Source organism: Neodiprion pinetum, chromosome 4 (assembly GCF_021155775.2).
Source record: "Neodiprion pinetum isolate iyNeoPine1 chromosome 4, iyNeoPine1.2, whole genome shotgun sequence".
Classification (NCBI taxonomy): domain Eukaryota; kingdom Metazoa; phylum Arthropoda; class Insecta; order Hymenoptera; family Diprionidae; genus Neodiprion; species Neodiprion pinetum.
In genome coordinates this window covers 10149139-10173111 of record NC_060235.2, presented here as the reverse complement: position 1 = coordinate 10173111, position 23973 = coordinate 10149139, and the positions used below count along the sequence as shown (strand labels likewise).

At 36.8% G+C, this 23973-nt stretch overlaps 1 protein-coding gene and 1 long non-coding RNA gene across 4 annotated transcripts in view; one reads left to right on the top strand and one right to left on the bottom strand.

Annotated features, from left to right (window-relative positions):
- wdb (serine/threonine-protein phosphatase regulatory subunit widerborst) overlaps nt 1-23973 on the bottom strand; it is a 99960-nt gene that overhangs the window by 60295 nt on the left and 15692 nt on the right. The gene's annotated exons all lie outside the window — the stretch shown is intronic.
- On the top strand, nt 12496-13095 carry LOC124216135 (uncharacterized). Its single transcript, XR_006882535.2, has 2 exons — nt 12496-12642; nt 13000-13095. It is a non-coding gene; the product is annotated as an uncharacterized lncRNA (long non-coding RNA).

Below are 23973 nucleotides of genomic sequence, written 5' to 3'. Positions count from 1 at the left end.
CTGTTACCGCCATTAACTTTCGGAATCACCGGAAATTTATGAATTTCACACTGGTTAAAGATCAACTAATTTTTCTCACCACGGGGATTTTTGCCGTGAACGGTGCGAAAACGGTTAGGCTAAAGTAAAAATGTATGTAAAATGAGTGAAGCCACCTGTGTTCAATAGTTTAACTGTAAGAACCGCCCATGAAAAGACATCGAAAACGCTTCGTAACATCAATAAATCTCAACAAAGTCATGTCTTCTATTTCATTTCTCAGGTGATTAAAAACATGATAACTGAACTCATTATAAATGATGAATAGTAAGCCAATGTCTTCGTAAAAAATACTTTAACCTTGCACGAAATTTCAAATCTAATTACGTAAATTGATAGATAATTCATTTACAAATAAAATGAGCCCTATTTCATTGAATCATTCAAACGATGCGACTTTTTCATTCTGAAAAGAGATTCGGTAACAGTGTTTACTCACAATTATTAATAATTGTGCCATCGATAGCTAAAATTTAAAGTTTTATAATTTTTTTCAGTGTTAAGGAAATATTGTTTCACGTGAATTCAAGTACATTACCTTCAGTTGCACCCTCAAACTTCGACATAATATCATTACTGTCTTTACAGCTCTTTGACTGGACTGTACGTTTGATAAATCCTCAGAATGCTCATTTACGTAGGTTGGAATAAAAACTTATTCGATGCAGTAAAATTTGATTGAGTAATAAGTGATCTTAATACAACCAAATAAATCTACGTTTTCGCGATTAATCGATTATGTAATGTGTTCACACAAAACTAAAAGCAATAATTTTTTTAATATTTATCAACACGGATTTCGTGCCAAAATAGCAAAAAGAAATATTTGCTTATAATGAGTTGATAATTTGATCCTACAATTTTGTAAGTGAAAGAGTTCTTGTATATGCAGGAAAAAAATTATAATCAAAACATGCAGAATTTGACACTGGAAGTTAAACGGCAGCGTTGGGATATTGAACCTAAATGAAAAAAAATTGTTTTGCTGATAAATTTTTTGTCAGCTCCCCGTAAGAAAGCTGCTGGAGTGTGTTTGACATATTTAACACTCTAAACCCTTTACTTGCACATAATTAAGTAAGAAGTTCTGGATGAGAATTAATCCCTAATGGAAACCGACAATTCTTACGCCTCTAAACTTAGACTGGCCACATCGTTTTTCGAAATGAGATCAAAATTGTAATTTCGTGCTATTTTGGTGCTAATTCTGTGCCTAAACGCCGATTTTGGTGCACCAAGCCCTTTCGAAATGTGCGAGGCCAACCTGGATTTACAAAAATTTGACAGCGAAGGAATTCAGATATCCCAATGAAACAAAAATCAGAATTTGGTGCTAATTTGACGCTATTTTTATATTTCAACCCCAATTCTAGTGCTCTAACCCCTTTCGAAATATCCGTGGTCAACCTAGGCTGATAAAAAGTTGGAACGACCACAAAATTTTTTTCCCGAATGCATTAAAATGTATCGGAACGAGGATGAGACAGAAATTTGCTACTTTTTTGTGCTTTCAAAATACATAAGTGTGAATTTGAACCAGCCATCCCTCCGGTGAAAAAAGCACCCTAAAGATTCAAATACGAAATAAACTCACTCCGTGCCACTAAAAATGTTAGAAAAAAAAAATATATTTTTTTTTCAATACGATAAATTGGAGTAACATGATTCGATCGACCCCTAATGATAACGTCCACCTCTTAGATACAACGATGAATACGTGCAAATGACGTTTGGTGTAATATTATTTAGCAAAAGATTAGAACGCTAGGAGAAAGAGATCAACGAACATATTCGAATTGCCATGTCACAAACCTTGGAAATTCACATCATTAGTGGTAGTTTTCTTACAATGAGAACACCTCAATTTTTGGAGGAATAAGTAGGAAATAAATTGGTACGAATTCACCGATTTCTGTGATTTCAGAATACTTACTTATCAATTATTTATCCGCACTCCCTGAGAGCGAAAATCCGCCGGGGTTGTTTTTGCTCACAAGTGAAGTACCCCCAGATTTCAAGCAAACGAGTTCAAATAATTCGGTGCTGCCTTGGCGATTTTGGTGCTCTTAAAATATCGAGCCATTGATTTTCATCTATAATCCGTCGATGCTAAAACTCGACAGCAAAACAGAGTTATACCAAAAATAGGTGAAAAGACTAAACGATACAGTAGCTCAACATATTATACCAATACCAGCCTAAAATTGAAAATTTGACTGAGCTATCGCGTGACATAAATCCCGCTGCAAACTAGAGGTTACTTTGCTTCACTCTTCGTATTATAAGACTATTAACTCGATCAATTTTATCAGGACTGCGTTAGTCCACAAACGCAGGGTTTTAATATCAAACGAAAACTATGACGCGTCTGGGGTACGTTATGCAGGTATAACATAAAATATCACCAAACGACGGGAATTTCAATCGACTCGGAGGAACGGAGATCGATTAATTTAACGAGTTATATCAAAAATCACTGACCGCTGAAAAAGAATGAGATTGAAATTTGTATCCACTGACTTGACAATGCAATATTGGAAAAACTGATCACGTGATTATCTTCGTATACATAACAGAGGTACAAAGGCAGGGTAGTGGGGTAAAAAAATTGCGATAAAGTTGATCCCTGACTCTGTGCTCAAGGAATTACCGTGTGAGCTTGGAATGAAAGTGCATGGAGGCGGCTTATACGCGTGAGGTTAAGTTGAGTGATTTATTCATGTTGCAGTAGAAGAACGTCAGATTTCATAGTGCAGGGTATGAAGTAGTCAACGATAGCTGCGGTACGTTACGGAGACACGAGGAATGACCGAGGGTGATGTTGCTGAGGGTGGGGTCACAGGTTGCGCCTCACCCTCCCCTACTTCTCCTTCCCCTCCATCGGCCCATCTCCGGCGTATTGATTCTCCAGGTGGAGCGGCAGTCTTTACCTCTCTCATTCGGCTACCCCCCACAGGAACAAAACACTTGAGATCAGCCCGAGGACCCTTCCTCCTCTGTTTTACCGTTAACGTCACGGCCTCCGCATCACACCAATGCCGAAAAACGCAACCTTTATTACCGAATCATCATGAGAATGAGTTAAAGATAGATAGATAGATAGATAGATAGATAGATAGATAGATAGACAGTTTACTATCGCTCTTTACGGATGACCACTAGAGTGTTTAAAAAAAACCGACTATTCTTTTTTTTTCGAAGAACATTGAAAAATCTCCCGAGTGTCCCTCAAAAATGACCTCGGTAAAATATGAGCTCTTAATATTGATATTTAGAGGTGGCGATTCTCGATTTTCTATTTCCCATTTAAATAACATGGGAAGAAATTTTTTTTAAATTTAGAATTTTATTGCTCGAAAACGAATCAGTGCGAAGATATGAAAAAACCATATTCTTGTAGGAAATTTTACGCTCTACAAAAAAGGTCTGAATAAAGATTTGCGCAAGGTAAGTCGTTTCGGAGTTATCAGGCCTCAAACATCGAACCGTTTGAAATAATGATGTTATTAATTTATAAATGCTACAAAACTGACTCATATCACTTAAATACACAATATTATTGATTTTAAAATTAAAACTATAGACTTCCAATGAAATGTTAATTAATAAATTTCATTAATTAACGATATGAGTCAGTTTTGTAGCATTTATAAATTAATAACATCATTATTTCAAACGGTTCGATGTTCGAGGCCTGATAACTCCGAAACGACTTACCTCTTACGCAAATCTTTATTCAGATCTTTTTTGTAGAGCGTAAAATTTCCTACAAGAATATGTTTTTTTTTATATCTTCGCACTGATTCGTTTTCGAGCAATAAAATTCTAAATTTTAAAAAAATTTTATCCCATGTTATTTAAATGGGAAATAGAAAATCGAGAATCGCCACCTCTAAATATCAATATTAAGAGCTCATATTTTACCGAGGTTATTTTTGAGGGACACTCGGAAGACTTTTCAATGTTCTTCGAAAAAAAAAAAATAGTCGGTTTTTTTGAAACACTCTAATGACCACCCAAGGTAAAACAGATATATATATATATATATATATACAATATATTAGAAGATTAAAAACAGGAGTGTTCAATGTGTAGAAAATAAAAATTAAAGTCTCTGAGCATAGATGCAAAAGAAGAGTATAAAATAAATTAGGATAGGGTAAGAGATAAAAAATCAAAATAAATGCGATTTAAAGCAGCATTATGGTGGAAAGTTGAGTTGGTTGGTAAGGTTAATATCGTTAAGAATATTGAGACATTATAAAAAGACAACAACAACATTGTCTATGTAGTAGGAGACGCGTAGTTTCCTGCTGAAGATGTCAGGGCGTTTAACTTTCCGAACGTCTTTATGCGTGTTGTTCCGTTTTGCAATAGCCGTGCACTTGAATGACGTTTGATAGGTCGTGGAACAACAACTACAACGCTTAATACGACGCGGTGCTCGAGCTTAAGATTGATTTCTAGCCATTCTAGTTGCTTCGGATAGGGTGTGATACGCTAGTCTCGACGTACGAGGTGTGTTCAAAAAGTAAGGTGACTTTATATTTTTATGAAAAACTATTTATTTATTCATCAATATTTATGTTGTCCCCTTCAAAGTAATCCCCCTCAGATATAATACACTTGTGCCAACGCTTTTTCCAATCCTCAAAGCACTTCTGATAAGCACTTTCTGGTATAGCTTTGAGCTCTTCCAGCGATGCAGTCTTTATCTCCTCAATCGTTGCAAATCTCCGTCCTTTCATAGGTCTCTTCAGTTTTGGGAACAGGAAAAAGTCGCATGGGGCCAAATCCGGTGAATATGAGCCTTTTGAGTAAATCAGGATCATCATTGACGTCATTCAACAGCTCCTGAGCGATGCTCATGCGACGATTCTTCTGGTCAAAATTAAGCAGTTTCGGAACAAACTTCGCTGACACACGTCTCATACCCAAAACATCCGAAAAAATTTCATGGCACGAGCCAACCGATATGCCAACATCCTCAGCAACTTCTCTGATAGTGATTCGACGATTTTCGAAAACAATTTTCTTCACTGCTTCAACGTTTTCATCCGTTGTTGACGTGCTGGGGCGTCCAGAGCGAGGTTCGTCATTGGCATCTTCTCGGCCATCTTGGAAGAGCTTGTACCACTTATAAACGTTTTTTTTACTAAGAGTAGACTCACCGTATGCCACTGTCAACATTTCAAGTGTTTTGGAGCACTTAATTCCATTTTTTACACAAAATTTGATGCAAATTCTTTGATCCATTTTTCTTGATAGCAAAAAATCGCCGAGCACACCAAAATACGTCTCAACTTTGTATCTGTCAAAAACAAACTAAACATGCTATACACTTGAAACTGTGTACAGATGTTCGGGACAAGTGTACCAACATAACATAAAAAAAAATCGAAGATCGAATGGACATAGCCCGCGAAATTAGAAAAGTCACCTTACTTTTTGAACACACCTCGTATGTTGAGAACGAAACGCGCACACGATTTTCATAACCGATCAAGTTTCGGATTAAGTTCGTCACTAATGTCCGTGAGTAGAATGTTTCCATAGTAGAGTATAGGTGAGATGAGTGTAGGTACAGACAAGATTATTGCGCATGGTTGGTGGAAATACTTTACTACAAGTCTCGTCTGTCTCTACCCACCAAAACAGAATGGAGTCAATCGTGATCCCAAGGTTTCTGGCAGTGGCCGCAAACAAAATAGGGATATTATTTACGATCACATTTCTGATCTCGTATTTCATCAGCTGGTTGATGTAACGATTATTTCCAATCGTCAGGGCCTTAGTTTTGCCCACGTTAAGGACCAATCTGCTCTCCTCGATTCAGCCGACAAGACGCGATATGTACTTCCATTCAGCTGGCCATACCAATCTAGCATGTTGGAGAAGTAGTCGTTAATTAAACGCTTCTCAATTACGAAAACAAAAAAAAAAAAACGTGACAATTCCAGCGTCCATAACATTTTGAATTGCGGTTTGCCGCGTCAACAGTTTGGTTTTTCGAAATCAGGGGTGGAATGCCGGGGGGGTCCTGGAAATCCTGGAAAGCGGGGCTCGCGTCTATTGGCCTTGACTGATTAGCGAATAATTCATGGATCAATATATTAACAAATTTTACGTACGTACAAAAAGTTTTACGCAACGATGATTTGCTGGAGAGTAAAACATCAGGGGAATTGTTCAAATTGAGCTTTATTTTCACTATGTGGCTATGCCGGCTTAACAGTGATCTGGGTTTGGCGCGTTTTTTTTTTTCAAACGGCTGGAGCGAAATATTCTTTTTTTTTCCACAATTAAAAAGCGTGTAATCACTGACTAATTCTCCAATTTCTGTTTACTTGTCATGCCGCATCGGCTGTAGCCAGGTTAACGAAGGTGCTCCACCGTTAAAAAGATTGGTGAGGCAGGTGAGCCTTTTGCCACACCGAAATGGTACGCTTCGAAATTGACGAGGTAGTCAGGAGCTATACCATGGCTCTGCTGATCAGCGTGTCCGAGACACTCCTATTTATACGCAATTCTCAATGCCGCGGACGATGTCCAAACGACGAAAGGATCAATTCCGCCTTGCGCCTTGACCGTCCGTTAATCCCTGTCCAGCGGTGCGTTCTCTGTGTGTAGCCTGAGTGCGTCCGTGTGGTCGGTTATTGTCGTTTTTAATTTGGCTTGCCGGTATGGTGGCCGAACACGTTAGAGTACAGTACATATCGTAATACGCCAATTTATTTGCACAGTACATTTATGAGGTTGAAGTTCGTAACGTTGAAGTAACGATGTATTCTTAGAAGAAATTGTATTTTTGCAATCTAAACATTGTCCAAGATTTAGTAAAGCATAATGAAGCAAAGCATAATTCTCACTTTTCGCAAAGTCGAAACTCAGCTCGCGCAAATTTATTTTGATATTGTAACTCAGCGATTCTTTTCTCAATGTCTCGTTACATTAACGTTACCGACTTTAAACTCGTTAGGACTTCATATTTTTATGAGCCCAAGCTACTCTAATAACATACAGAGTTTGTTGCGTCAAGTGAATACGGTTCTCCACTTCTGGGTACCGTAGAATTTCGTAAATAATTATAAAAATTCGAACGACGTGCCCAAGTTAGGCAATTATGCAATGACCCAACAGCATGCAGCGATAAAATTATGATAACTTTTCATGTATATCTTAATATTTGAGCTATGTGTATTAGGAAATAAAGGCTGATGAATTCTGAACGAATGGTTTCCGCGTGCAAAAGATGAGAGAGCGAGAGGAAGAGGGAGAGGAAGGAGAGAGAAAGGGAGGGAAGTGGCTGCTAGCAGGTGCAGAAAGAAAATACAATTCCATTTAATTCCACTGTAATCAATTCCGAGATATTCCCATATGCTTGTGCAGGCAATGATCGACCGTTCAATATCGAAAGGTATGCGTGGCACCGGGTGTCCCTTATCTCACCTGAACGACCAATACTCACGTTATCTGGAAAACGTTGGACTCTCCTTATCAATGAATCGATATAACAAAGGCTTAGCGCGATTACAAAACCATTGCTCAAAGGCTTATGAAGCGAAATCATTCTTTCAAGCAGTTAACAGCCATTCTTTTGAATTTAAAGAACGCACGCGAAAGTGGTGCCGTAATGAAAAACACCTACCGTTATGGGCTCGAGTCAAATCAAATACAGGTTACCATGACTCGCTGCCTAATCGAAGAACTACTTTTGTGCTACCTGTTTGGTTTTTCTGTTTTTAATAATTACATCTTTGGCAGTACTGAAATCGGTTACTCGCTCATGATTAACAAGCAACTGCCAAGAGCACCGCAGATTCTAATTTGCTGTTTTATAAAAAGTTTGGTTGTATCTAGGTCAGGTTCAAATATGCGAAATGCGAACAGTCGCATCGATGGCAACGCTGAAGATTATCGACTATAATTGATGCTGCCCGACCGTAATAATACGTGTGCGAAGTACATAATCAATATATACTCGCATCGAAATGATGTGGCACTTTTCTAATCACTACGGACTACAGACGCAATCCTAAAAAGGTTTTGTTAGTGGCTCAAGTGTGTTATGTTTTCGCTAAATCGTAGCTATTACTTAGATTTACGCATCTTCGGTTGTTTTTATCTGTTACCATAAACAACCCCTGCGGGACAGTACGGCGACGAGCGCACATGATTTGTATAGGATTACCTTAAAAAATTTTCACAAAGTTACCTCAAAGTGACAAAATTCACCAACTAACGCATACTGTGCATTTATTTGGTTGTTTGAACATTATTTCTTTTATATCAACAAGTTCGTTAGCCTTCCTTGTCAATAATCCGAAGAAATACCGAGCAACTTCATATACATACGAAGATATAACGATCTACTCCAACTAATGCACGCGGAGAAGAGAAATAATATCAACTAAATCTACTAACACGGGCCACCGAATGTGAAGTATGGCCACTGTAACTAAACATCAGTTGATTCAATTATTGACTCGATTAAGTCAACGAACGTTTAGTCGCAACACCCATATTTCTCATTTACAGTGCTGATAGTTTTTTAGACCCATTTAGACCCATCTCGATAAGTTTAGCTGACATAACTGAAATTAATGTTCAGAACGTAAAATATGTTTCCATTTATTTGATTATGAATGTTGAAATAGAATTTGACACTTTTGACATTAAAATTTACCAAATTGGCGCATAAGTCTCGTCTTCGATAAGAAGGATATCCATCTTCATCTTTCAGGTGCAATGACTTCCTCGATACAAATGAACGGACATCTTGAAATTACTATTGTGATTGGAGCTGTTAGATAATTCTATAAAACCACATAGTCAAAACAACAGCGTAGTTCACACGGTCACCCGAATATACGTAAAAATGAACGGATAGCTTACGATTGATACGAATTAGAAAATAAGGCTTCAACAATATGCAGCATGGTTGAGCTTCAATCGCTTCGGCATACTTCAAAATTGCTTCAAATGTAATTCAGAAGTGTAACACGTCAGCGGTCAAACAAGCCACAAACTGTCACTTTCACATCCGAGTTAAATTCAAACAGAGTTTTTCACTCACAATGAGCGTTCAGAACAGTAAAATAAACCAAAACATTTTTTCTGTAGCCAATCAATTTTCGCATATTATCTCTGTCAGTCAGCTATCAAAGACACGTTCGCATTGAAAACTAACTCAATTAAACTGCCTATCCTGTTGCATCGCAGGACACAAGATTAACGATTACCCTTTACATCGTCAGTTTTCAAATTCATACGTCTCGGTCGCAAAGTAAAATGGGCTGTAACCGCAGCCATCGGCATCCTTTTTTCAATCAACCACCGATTGGCTCGCAAACAACGGATATAAGCTTAAAAAAGGAGACTTGGCCAATAAGCGGACGAAAAAATCGACAATACATGCCAAGCTCTGCCTCAACGCAAGCTTTGTAGGATTGGAATTATAATATCGCGTATGAGGTAAAATTATACGCGTAATGAAATACGAAGCTATTTTCCCAGCATAATTAGTCCAGACTTTGGTTTCCGATAGACCGCCCGATATTGCAGCTCTGGGTTGCACCTGATTATCTCAATATTGCCTCATATTCTCGGAGAACCAGTAAACAAATGCCCGACACTCCACACCCCCAAGGCCTGTATCAACGTAGCGTATAAGATATTTGTCTAGGACAGCATTAAAGCTGAAAGACAACCACCTGCCCGCCAACTAGATCCATAACGGACACATATCCGATATATCCATACATGTTGGAGAAACTTTTCTGCCTGGATGATAAATTATCGCATACTTAGACCGATCAAAATCACAGGCCCACTTTTTTCCGTGCAATAGTTGCGTGTGTGTAAAGTTCGGAGCAACTGCGATATGAAAGCTCACGCGCGTAATAGTAAGTAGTATAATATTACCTGGTTGTAACGTCGTATTGTAAATTTGTCTTATTCTTAGATTATGTTGATTATCACAAGCTTAATTCACGTTTTTACAAATCTATCTTAGAAGTGTTATCATCTATATTTATATTTAGTTGGCGCGGTAAATAATACCGTTAACCTTCCTTGGCCAGTAAGTTTTTCCACACGTTTTGACTATTATGAGGAAAAAATGTCGAGCCTTTACTTGTTATTGTTCCGGGCCTGCTAACGTCACGGGAATTTTCCAGGATCCTAGAACCCCGTTCAGGCCACCCCCAATTTGTACCTAGCGATTGTTTACAAGCCATTCAAAAACATAAAAGTCACCAAGTCATATCGAATTGGCTGGCCAAGGAGTACCAATCACCATTGCTCAAGCCTTACGCGTTTTGTGAAAATTTATTTTGTTTCTATTCGAACACTAGATCGTAACTAGCCTAGTTACACCTCTGAAATATTGAAAACGAGGCTACGCGTTACATTTTTAACTTGCCGTTACTGTTTCAACTTCTCTTCAATCATCTTCTAACTGTCTTATAGCTATCGTTTTGTTAATAATATTGCACAGTTTCCAAGAAACCATTGTCCTCGTTTCGCTCGTACGAAATAAGCTGCACTCCATTCGGTTAAAGTTCAACGCGTCCGCAGGTGAGGTTCGATACGAGACTTACAACCTTACAAAACTTTAAAGGAAAAGGTCACGGTGCTCGCAGTCGCAAGGATTTACTCTATTTACTAGCAGTGACTGCAACAATAATTAACAATGTTACGCATTTCTCGATCGAAATACGTACAATTATTATACGACGAAATGAAAGTTGAATAACTTTGCAAGATCAGATGTTAGCTGTAAAGTGTGGTTCGAAAAAAGAGCGACAGACTATAAAAGAAGATATTTGTAGCACAATTTTTTGAATCCAAGGAGTTGGAACGCAGTTTGAGGGCAAAATTTCCAATGAAAATAATTAAATAACATAGCTCATTGAACAAACAAGAAGCTGAAAAAAGTCTTTTCCGATTCGTTTGATACCGCAGTCAGGTAGCTTCCGTTATCAGTGAACACATAGAGTGTATTATAGCCGAGGGAGGGTGACCGTCTACGACATTAAATACAGAAAGAACGATTTCGAAGATATTTTCATCGGGATCTTTTTGTTGTAAAAAAGTAACTCTTTAAAACAATTCGAAACTCAACAATCCGATTCGTACATTTTCAAGTTTAACTTTTGAAAGGTATGCACAAGCGAGGACGACTTCAAAGAAGAATGCGCAGAAACTATGATAATAATCTCTAGTAAGACTTCACTAGAAATTTTTGATTCTTCCAAAAAATTCATTCCAAAGTTGTTCGGAAATCGACTGACGGACTGAAAAAAGTAAAAGGGGTATGGAAAACACTGCCTTGCACCAGTGGACGATGGAGCATCATAGAGTTTGCCGTGCACGAGTGAGCATTTGGGTAGTCTGACGTATGCAGTTTTTTGAAACGAAATTGTGTTTGCCGTGATATTTTTCCCACCAATTCGAAACATATAACACAATTTATGTCATGATGCCAAATCTACCAAACTTAGATTTTAAAACCTTGTCATGCTGTAATGCCGAAGAACGATATCACAAGAATAGCTTACATTCAAAACGCGTCTCACGATCATATCTGGTGACTTTATTTTGTACAGTGAAACCTGTTTCAACGGACACGTCTTTATCACGGACGGTCTAAAAATCCCTAGCATAATGGTATGGGTTCTAATGAAAAATATATTTCCTGAATTCTGACATTCTTAATAAGGGAAACGGAAACTTGCGAAGTTGTGTATACAAAATAAAAAAAACAAATTTACAGCGGGCAATCTTGCAAAATTTAAGAAAATAAAAAAGCAAATCGAAATGTTCGAACGAATGTCGCACCAGCGCAAGAACCATAAATTTTTCTAAATCCTGATAAGTGCATAAAAAAACGTACAGAACTACGCAGAATATTCGGTTCTAACCGCTTCAGGCAAATATTTCAGAATCGAAAAGAGATACAAGAAAAAGTCTCACATAAAACTTGTGGGATGTGCCATTTTCGAGATTTTGCAAATAACGTCCAATTTTCACAGGGACCACGTACTTTGGATGTAAGTAGGTAACAGCGGAATCAAACCCGAATTCAAATCCGTGAAATTTTTCTTGTCTTTTCTTTCACCTCGGCACGTATCTATCTATTACTCTCTGTATCTATCTATTGTCCCTCACCGGCACTGAGAAGTTTCCTTGCGAATATGAAATTAGCGACATTTAAACGATACGATATTCTCCATAATTTTTATCTGTATCGTGAATTACGACGACAAACCGTTAAGGTAGTAGCCCGATGTGACGGTTTCAAAAAATCGATTTTTTTTTTTTTACATTTTTCGGAAGAAAAACATCTTAAAAATATGCTATAAAAATTTCAGACATAAATTTTAATTATTCTTAAAGTTATAGCTAAAATAAGAGAGCGCGCCGTAGTGTGTATGAAAGCGTGTGTATGAAAGCGTCGCTGTCAAATCTGTTGCTAATATTGTGCTTAAAAAGCCAACTGCAAAGAAGCCAGAACTTTACGTAGAGCTCTAAAAGCTGCTGAAAATGACAACTTTGAGGAAACGGAAGGACTGCTCTATGCACCAGGCATAGCTGATTAATGTAAGTATAATTTTATTGAAAAAAATCTGTTGTCAAAACTTTAAAAGCGTTTTTCTCAAAACCATGTTTTCGAAAGTTCGGGGAATCACTGACTCAAAACTATTCAACCGATTTAGCTAAAAATTTAACCCGTTATTCTAGACACACATATCTAGATGCCAAACCTTTAAAACATTTAATTTTTTAATTATAAACTATTTTATTTAAACAATTTATGAAGAAAAAAAATTAGATTTTGAGAACTTTTTTCACAAGTCCGCCATTTTGTTTTTGTTTTTTTATTTTCATGTATATTTAAGGTTCGGGACCTAAAATGAAGTCTACAGAATAATAATCTCTTTGAATTTTTTATTTCAGATGACTTTGGAAGGCTGTGTGTTTCCCCGAACCAACTCATCTTTTCTTTGAGGACTCCATATTGACGTCAAAAATTTTAAACAAATTAATGTAAAATTAACTTCAAAAAAATTTTTTTATATACTTCAAAACACCAATAAAAACATGTAAAAACTTTAAAACGATAGGATTTTATTTACTTTTTAAAAAAAAATCATGAAAAAACGTCTAAATTTCGGTCGTCACACCGGACTACTACCTTAAGCGAGGGCGATGGACAATGGATAAGTGTAATAAGATTAACAGTGTATAAGTAAAATTTGAGTATTCGATAAAACCTGGACGATCGCTTTGGGTACATTATATTGATAGTTGCCGCAACTATTACGTTTGTTTGCAGTAGGTGGAGCGTACAACAATGGTGGCAATGACATGAGCATTGTGAGATGGCACTCAGTGGAGTCTTCAAGGTGAAGTCAACCCGTGAAGGGCTGCGGAGGGTTCCGAAAGTGTAGGTCGAGAAACCCTTTCCAAGTCTCGTGGCAAGTTAAGCCATTGCTTTTCTGGCTTTGGCAAACAGTTTTTTCAAGGACTTGGATAAAGCCTGTATGTTTTCGTAGTAAATTCAAGCTTCAGCAATCAGCAAACCTAACTAGAAGTTTCTCGGGCGAAGGTTGAACTTTTTTCTGTTATATTTTGCGAAGTACGTTTTCGTTTGCTGTACGCAAGAATGGCTTTAGGGAACTTTGTGACGGATATTAATTTAACATTGTATAAATAGATTCGATACGGTCGCCAATTATTCGTACTGTTTGCAGTTAGTTTGTTTTATTGTCACTGTGCAAATTGTTGTTGTGAGTGTAATTATTTTGTCAACTTTTATCGATACAGTAACGACTTCATAACGTTCACTTTAACCACACGAATAACCAAAAGATAAGCATAGGTAACATTGAATTTTAAACCAAGATTCGTCAGCAGCGCAGGAGCTCAATATCTTTTAAAAAAGTTCGAAAAGCCTTTAAAAAGCTCGAACTTTTCGAAGAATCCAAAGGTGGGTTGTATATATGACGCAGGAATCGCTGATTAGCCGGTAAGTCGTTGAAGTCGTATAGTTTTTACTTATCAAAACTTTAAACACATTTTTTTCCAAAACTAAATTTTCAAAACTGTCGTGCCACATAGCTAAAATACGAATCGACCGATTTTCATGAAAGTTGGTATACATCATCCTAACTTTGTTATCTAAAATATGAACCTAAATGTTAATGAGATTAGATTTAAAAATAAAATTACATTATTGCAAAATATAGAGATTTTTTGTCAGTAAATTCAACTGTTTTGTTTCAAAGCGTACCATGTCATCAATTTTTATAGGTTCATATTCTGCGTTTGAGTGTTATTGAAAGAAAATTATTTCTCTGTTTTGTTTTAGATTAATCCATCCAACGCCGTCCGATGACGTTCGCCGCAACCCGAACGAAAGACCGTGCCGTATCACCGCCATTTTGAAAGCATCTCAAGAAAAAAAAAATGTAAGATGTAATAGCGAAAAGTAAAAATAAAAAATCACAAAAGGCTGAAGATTTTTGAAGAAATCTTACCTTGTCAAAAAGTATCATTGAAATCAGCGGTTTTCTCCCTCGCCTAAAGGTATCTTAAACCCCCCCTTAAATTATCTGCAATTCCTTTTTCGCATACCGATACAAATTTAGTTGTCAATGTTCAGGCGACTTCTAAAGACACGACACTGCATATTCGTAAAACATCTTTTGGTTGACCGGGATTTGTACGTCATTATTATTATGAAACAGTTGTAGATGTAAGTAAATGGATTGCACTTTTTACCGAGGTTGTGCTGTTTAGCATAAAATTTCATCATTTTCAACGATGCGATTCATAACGTTAACGTAATGAAACACTGGCTAAAAAATCACTATTTTGTAATTTTTTAATGACTTCGAAGGAGATAAATTTTCATACTTCATTTCGTTACGTTTCATTCGTTGCAATAACGTTGCTAACTTCAACCTCGCCAATTATCTTGAAGTGGAAAAGAGAAATGTTGTGTAAGATCCATAAGAAACAAAAAAAAATTTGATAAAAATATTAATTCGTTTTTTTAGACTTCTTTAAAGCAACTTTTTCCTCGGGTACGTTTTGTTTTAATCGTAACACTGTCTCATTTTTCTCTTAAATCTTAAAAAATATACCATTATTATACCTCTAATCTTAGGAATATTTATCTAGCTTTGCTTTCTATTTTTCATCAATCGATAGGTGATTTGGGCGTGTATTTTTGTGTAAACTCGATGCATGTTTCAGAACTTTCTAAAAAAGTTGTGACTATACGTTTAATGAAGGGTTTAAGAAGGCATTTTCAAGTGAGATTGCAAACCTTGAATATTGAATAGCTTCAGATTTTGATGAGACATCTTTCTTCTCTGTGTATGCTATACATGAGGGTGTTTCAAGAAAAACAAAATTATTCAAGATTTTCCACCGTGCCACCCCGTAAAAAGTTTGTTTATGTTCAAAGATTCCGTCAAACGATGAGCGTTCGTTGTTATGTGGAAAATCGCGGTCATTTGTACGTTCACTTTTCTTGTCATTTTTTGAAATTTGTGAAAAGACACGTTTCTAACACTTCAATTGTTATCTCTTTTCTGACATATATATTCAACCCAAAGATCACGATCTATAACACAACAAATATATCAATCGAGATACTTATTCTCCTAAATTAAAATTTCATATTAAATCATAACTATTCTATGCAACTGAGTTAATAATGAAAAAGTCGTCAGATACACATCTCAAACAACAACTGAAGATTTAATATTACAACTGTGAGTCTTCTTTGTAACGTAATATGATATGATTGACGTAAGCAATAGGAAAAAAAATTATTCGTCATAAATTTAAAAATATGCATAAAAATGAAAAACCTACTGAGCGCGATCTTCCACATAACGTAGAAGGTCTCGTCTTTTGACAGAATCGTTTTTTTTAACATAAACAAACTTTTTAGGAAATGACATGGTGAAAAATCGCAAATTATTTTTTTCCGAAACACCCTACTACACATACAGGGTGACTATATACTAACAAATTATCTGAAATATAACGAAAATTGATGCGCCCGAGTTGAGCTTACTTTAGATAGTTTCAATCCTTGCACAACTATTTTGGTATTTGAAAAAATACAAAATTACAGCGATAAGGGCAATGGTAGGGTTAAACATGGCAACAACAGCATAACTTGCAAATTAATTTTTCCAGCACACAATTTAATCAACACTCACAAATTACAGATCAACAGTCGCGCATGAAATGTTTTTAATATCAGCGTTACGTCGCAAGATTGGGTCAGTATACCTTTCATCGATCATCATCCACGACATTGCGCGCACGAATCGAAAAACTTCGAGTGTACTGTTGTTTTAGAAAAATAGCCCAACTGTCACGAGTAAAATTACGTATCAAGCTAAAGTTGAAGTGCGAATTTCACGAAATTTGCGCATTGAACATAGCATTGGAAGTTTTAGCGAGAAACCAATGTGGATAAAAAAAAAAAAAGAAGCCAATTTCAAAATCGTTGAAATCAAGCAATCTCGCCAAATTTTTACACGCGATTCTCTCGTCAACTTGTCCGCTATGTGCGTGAGATTATAAAAACTATCCGAAAGTTATAAAAATGGTCAGAAATTGACGAAAAAGTTTCGTTTCGTCCGATGTTCGAATGACGCGGATGTCACCGAAACGAAATAACCTTGAAAAACGGCCAAGGTCACGCCCATAGATTCTTCTTGGACCAAAATTTCCGCATTTTACGTTGTACAGGTACGCTTGTGCAACGACTCGTATATATAATTGCCCAGCAGCTGGCGCGATGATCCGCGACGGTGTGGCAACTACTTTTTAGACTGACGCCTTCGCCAAGTCGAGGATCAATACTTTCCGCGGAGCTTCCGAGGGCCTCCGTGCGTGTCTGTTTCAATCAACGACGCGAGTCTCAAGGCTTTTTAAATTCACCATATCAGACTGCTGTTCCCGATTACGAGAGCACTACTTAAGAGTACGAAGTGTCAATGACAGTCGTTTAAAAGTCATCCTACCGATCGGTTCATCTGCTGGAGGAGCAAACGAAACCAGAAGATGAGATCCCATGGCTAACGGAGTCGCGTACACTTTTTTCACACCCACATTCGCGGTCCAGGTGTCCGTAACTCAAAGCCATAAACATGCAGCCGTTCCACGGAATTGGTGGGCTATTCGAAATTTCTTTTTCTTTCGCAATTGAGCCGAAGCTGGGAGAACGTCGAGGGGCGATGGACATTAATTATCTGTCAGTTTATGCGGTCATAATTCATACCGATGATTAATTTTCACTGCTATAAAACAAGAGAGTTTAAATAGGTACGAGGTAGATAATATTCTTATCACTGGCTACTCTAACTTGTAGTTAAGATTTCACAAGATTTATTCTCAAGGCAACAGTTTAAATTTTCGAGAGCAATCTTCCACTTCACATGGGAGATGTGTGGAGCTGTGTTTGTCCAGAATCCAACATTGTATAATATACGTAGTTATTGAGGAAGGGAGTATAAGATTCGGTTATAGTCAAATGTTTAGTTACAGCTTGCCAACAATCCTGTATTTTCATGTCACGTGCAACGATCGATTGCTCATCTATATTACACGTGCATCAAATCACCTAACGACGTTTGCCGATGACATACTTTTCTCAACAAAATGGTAGGGCACGATAACCATTGCACGAAAATTATAAAACAAAAGACGAGAGTATTTAATTCGGAATTTCGCCCAGCACGCCTATAAATGCTGCAATTAAATTACGGATAAAGCTGAGAGCCATCGAATGAAGAAAAGTAATTTAAATTGCCACGATCGATACTTGGCACGTGTTTTTATCATACTGACAGCCGATACTTCCGGATGCACTTGAGCGGTATGCGACCAAGCCATTCAGGCGTTAGCATAATTGTGAGCATTGAATTTATGAATGGCATTCTTCTAGCTGGACAAAGTAATCATCAACCTGTTATTGAATTTTCACATTGTTTTTACAAGATCGGTCGTCGGATTTATTCCATACTTGAATTGCGGGGCTGATAGACATTCGTTTCTTTTTTTTTTTTTTGAAACCATAATTCACTGAAAATGAGTCGACTCCGTCTCTTTTTTTTATTTGTATATTTAATTGGTATTTTAATATTCATTACGTGCAATATGCCGTGCCTCATAAATCTACGTCGGTAACTAATTTTGTAGAAAAGTTGCATTCAAATTTCGAAGATTTCCAAGGTTTACATTTTTCTCGACAGCATTCTACCCCAAAGTATAAATATCGTCGATGTTCCATTGATCGAACATTCTTGTTTCCGATTTCCGCCGAAATAAATTTTAAGCCGTGTCAGACCTTTACGAAATTACCCCCTGCCTACTATTTTTTAAACTGAAACAGTTTTCAGAATGAATCGTTTGCTCGTAATTTTTGCTCATTCACCTTTTACGTTTACCAGCAGCAAAGCACAATCATTTTGCTTTCACTCAAGAAACAGTACATACATACAAACATGTAAGTTTGAAATACCGTCACCTAATTCAAATAAACTGTTTACGGCATTAAGAAACTGATTTGTCCGCTCTTCTTATACCTTATCTTACATAATCACGGGTGATGACTTGTTAAATATTGGCCCTTTAATCTTATCGATCTTCGATACGAACAAATCGTCTTTAATTTCTATGTGAGAAACGCCAATTTTTCCGTAAAGAATTAGTTACTGATATCATTGATCTTCAATTTTTTTATCGCGTTTTCAATTTAGAAACTCAAATTTTTCATACAATTTATTTCCGATCATTATCTCCCGTTTTGTCAGATGATTTTACATTAGGTTCGATAGCGTTTTATTTCGCGTACAATTATTTGCACACGTGATTATTAACCTTATTTTTATCACGTTGAATACCTAAGTAGATTCGTAAGGCATTCTAACAGCGTACTCTCGAAAATGCGAGACATAAATATCTCTGATTTTTGATTTGTTTGCCTTTGAGATTTATTGATTGTTATTGCAAATGCTGATGCAACTGGAAATTGTTTCTTTTCAAATATAAAAGTATACACAATAAAACATAATCCGATTTATAAAAATGATTTCTCCTGCCTCAACATCGGTTAAAATTTCACAACGTTAATGATCGTTATCAAGTTTTAGAATAAGTAATTTTGTACTACTACATAAACCTTTATTAGTACTGAGATTTCTGATCAGGTTAATTACAAAATACGCTGTTCGTTGCAATTTGTATAAAGGAAAATTTAGCAGATTCAAAATATGTTTTCCAATATTCTTATAGTATAACATCGTTCTTATTTCCATTGTCAAAAAATTCACCATACCTATGCTCGTGTAAATCTATTCTGTTGATCTACTTGATGAGTCGACAACTCTTTTGTTGACTTTCTCAGCTATTTTTTGTGTGTCTGTTCAACTCTACACATTTACACACCCGTTAAGTTTTACGAAACAGCAACGAGACGTCTTTCTTCAATCGAATTCGGTACTCGATATGTCGAGCAGAAACCACTGTAACTAATCCAATAAATCATACTTGCAGAAAAGCGGCTTCAAGCCAGTGATATTCCGGTATTCGATGTGACAAATCTTTTTTAGGAAAAGGACTTTCAAAGATGATTACAATCGAATATTTTATAAATAAACATTTTTTTTTTTTAAATTGAAAAACAACATAACACAGAATGAATTTCCCAAAATGAAAGATATTTATCACTTCTAAACGGCAGAGAGTTCTATCCTGAAAATGACGAGGTGTCTACGAAGAGCGTCTCATCGTCAGTTGTCGACGGAAGATTGAAAAGATACCCATAGAAGCGAATGACTATCTGTTTGGAGAGGGCAATATTTTGTTTCCCTTATCTCGAATCGTATGAGAAAATGTTACCCGCTCGTACTCAACGCCAGTCAAAATAAATATAAGCAATATTTTAGAATCTTAGGAATCCTCGGAACTTTTTAAAGCATTGAGAATGCAAAGTATTGAAACAATTGTAAATACGCGTACCTTTTAGTTTGGCTATTATCAAAGCTTATACACCGATAATCAATCGAAAATATTTTTATTTTAATCAACAATAAAACCAAAAATATTACTAATTGCAGGAATACAATTTCCAGCATTATTAATAATGCGTAGGCTTTGACTATAGGTAATAAACATATATATAGGACTGGCTATACAGGGTGTCCCAGATCTAAGTACACAAAATAATAGGTGCAGTAGAGGGGGTCGAGCTGAGTAAATTAACCTGAAGAACACGCGGTCTCCGAAGTCGCGTTCGTGAGATACGATCGGTTAAAAAATCCCGCTAAGCGCCGTAATGTAGGCAACCCGAATACACAGCAGCAGGCACCGATGAGGAGGTCTCGTCGATAACAGCGCTCGACTGCCGACGCGAAATATAACGCTGTCAAATTTCGGAATTTCAAACGAAAATATTTTGACATTGAATTTTCGCCAAGCAGAAGAGCTAGAACGTGCGATGGAAATGGATAACGCCTTCAAAATTACGAATTTTAAACAAAAGTATTTCCAATATTAAATTTTCGTACTCGGGTTGCCTACGTGACGGCGCTTAGAGGGATTTTTTAACAGATCGTATCTCTTCTTCGGGTCAATTTACTCGGTTCCCTTTTATCCCTATTATTTTGTGTGCTTAGTTCTGGGACATGAGGATGAAGTTAGTAACGTTACCGTAACGATGCATAGGTACTTAGAAAAAATCGTTACTTCTCACTAAATATCTCAAATTCAGTAAACCATGATAAAGAAAATAAACTCTTATTTTGAAAAACCGACTCCTTCAAAGTCATTCTAAAATTACGCAACAATGTTTTTCCCCCTAATGTTTCGTGGAAGTTTCTAAGTTTGTGAAAAATCGAAAATGGCCGCTCGGAAAAGTCGGTTCACTATAGGAAGCATTGGTATGTCATATTGAGCAACGAAAGGTTGTTAAAAACTCGATTGTTCGATGAGTTTTCGCCACTTTTTTTCTAACAGGTCAAACCATTACTTCTTCACTTTGTAGTAGATACCTTATTTAACTTTCCCATTTCATCTTTAGGATTCAACAAGACTTTATAATTACTGTAAATTTTCCCGATCACTCGTAACAAGCATTCGACCAGCTTCGTGGCAAGACGTTAATTTTTCCCCATGACGTCATAGCTAAAGCGGGATGAAGTTTTGATTCCATTGCCGAAACCACTAAATCATCTTTCTTCGTTTGATATTACTACAAAGTAACCTACATCTCATAATTCGTTCTAAAATTTCGATCAATAATTTTTGCTTCAATGTTTCGCAACCCAAGACGACACTGTAGTCAATCTTTACTACCCACGTCAAGGTCACTTATTTGGACTATTATCAAAGCTTACGCGGCACTGACGTGAAAATATCACAGTTGGCGCAATTTTACATGCGATGCTGAAAATATGCAGGAAAACTTTTTTGTTTCGTGCATGAATGCGCCAGAAAATCTGTCGCTGCAGCAACAGTAACTAGTATTGTGTGTCCAATAGCACTGGCTCCGAATAGCCTCTGATAACACAGGTCAATAAAAAGAAATTATCATTTTTCGAGTCTACATTTAAATGAATAAATTTTGATTCTATACATCGAATAATAACCAAAATCTTCATTTATTACTTAGAAAATTTGCTTTTGTCTTTTTTGCGTTCACAAATAAGTCCTGAAGTTTTTGGTTGATAATATAAGCAGCAGGTGGCAGCAAGTTGAAATAAAAAGCAAACTTTATCTAACAAGATCATTTTTTTTATTTTCTCAATCACGTGGAAGAGATGAAAAATTTGACATCTAGAACCCAGACTGAAAATTCGCGTTGACCGGTGTAATAGCCTAAACAAATTACATTCAACGCGCTCGATAAAATACCGACTCTAGCATCGTACTCACGTTACTAACAATAAATTCAACCTCGTTTCAAGTAATTATGTAACGTTATGTAACGTTATACAACGAATTCTCCTTACTTCGAGGATATTTTTGGTGACGAAATTTGCGCGTCGGAAAATCAACGTCGGAGCAAAATCCGTTACATTATATAATACTCGTGATATTCCATTCGTCGCTCACACCGGTCTATGTAATATACATTTACGTGACTGTAAACGGTTCTGATTCCGTGACGTGTTGGCGTTTCGTGGCTGCATGACGTCATCAATAGGCTGGTCGGTTGTGAAGACGCAGAGTGGGAGAGAGAACCGTGACGTCGTCGTACGGAGTGTGCGTAAAAGCTTCATTCTCCTCTTCGGCATTCGATAATTTCAAGCGCATCGCTCTCTCGTGACTCGGTTTGACTTGTCACGCTGTCGCAACGGTCGCATACCCATGCATTATCGCTTCGGCCACTAGCATCGCAGAGTGAACTCATAAACGGGTCAAACGCCAGACGCTCGAGACGTTGTGCGTATTCTGAATTTTCGACTTGTGTTGGGGGGGGGGGGGGGGGGGGTTCAGCGTAAAAAAACACTTTTTTTTGTGATTTTTTTTTAAAAGTATGGATTGAGCAAATTCAGTCAAACCTTTTGTACGTTATTAAGTATACTTTTAACGATATTTTCTCATTTTTTCATGCGGAAATATTGAAAAACAAGGCGGTGACAGAGCTTGCCCCAGAACGTCTCGGAAGAAAAACAATTTGCGGTGTTCACTATATCTCGGTCGGAAATTATCTGATATCAAAAACCATTAGAATTTAGTCAAAGTATCATCAAGTCCTCCCCCCAACGTTCTTTGATTATTTTTTTTTTTTTCATTTCAAAATTTTTGGTGGCCATCTAAAGTGTAAACTGCTATTTTCCGTGAAAAATTCCGCCATTTTGTGCGTGGGAAACCCCCTTAATGTAAAAAAAAAACAAAATTTTAACCAAACGTTGGGGGGAGGTATTTTATATGTAGAAAATGTGTACCAAGTTTGAAATGAATCGGTCAAGTAGTTTTTAAACGGCAGTGAACACGGACTTTGAAAAAGTAGTTTTGAGAAAAAATCACAAGCGTACAACGACAAAATGACGCTCGTCTCTCGTTTTAAAATATTGTACAGTTTGTAGTATACATACAAATATAAACTATGTCTTTATGGCTTTGCTTACCTGTCTTTACTAAATAAAATATTCTCGAAACGGGATAATGGACCAGAACGATAGAAGTGAATAAGCTGTATACCTGCTGTCAGAGCTATAGTGTCAAAGGGCAGGAGACTAACTAGACAATAACTTCAAGAGTTTTGCTCAGATCGACTTAAAATTTTGGGAATATATTCTTGAAATGTTTAACAATAAGATAAGGCTAAAAAAAAATTCGATTTTTCGAAAGTGCAAAACCTTACCCTCCCCCCCTCCCCTTAAATTAACCCTCAACCCTGAAACATCGCTCATTTTTTTCCGAGCCGATTTGAATTGTTCGAATATCTCGAGAAATATTCACCACCTCCCACTGTAAAAAAAAGTTTATGGGGGAGGATATCTCCATGCGGAAGGTCGCTTACCTGGGACAATTCGTATAATAGACTCGAATGCCGAGTAGTGCAAGTTAGGGCAAGGACAAAATTTACCCAGGTTTCGGGGAATAGGCTTTAACGTGTCCAATGTTGTACAAACGTGTTTTTCGACCGAGTTTTGTGTTTTCGTGTTTTCAGAGAGTAACTCCACCGCGTGTTACACATTCGCTAATATCTGCTACAACATAAATTATGTATTGAAAATAAGGTCATTTTCCATCAACTTATATTTATTTTACAATCCTTTTTGCCTAGGTTCGGTTATAATACTTAATAGACGTTCCATTTTTATGTATTCCCTGAACAAGGATTAATTATTCTGACGAGAATAATAAAAGGTGTAGTGTATCGGTACCGTA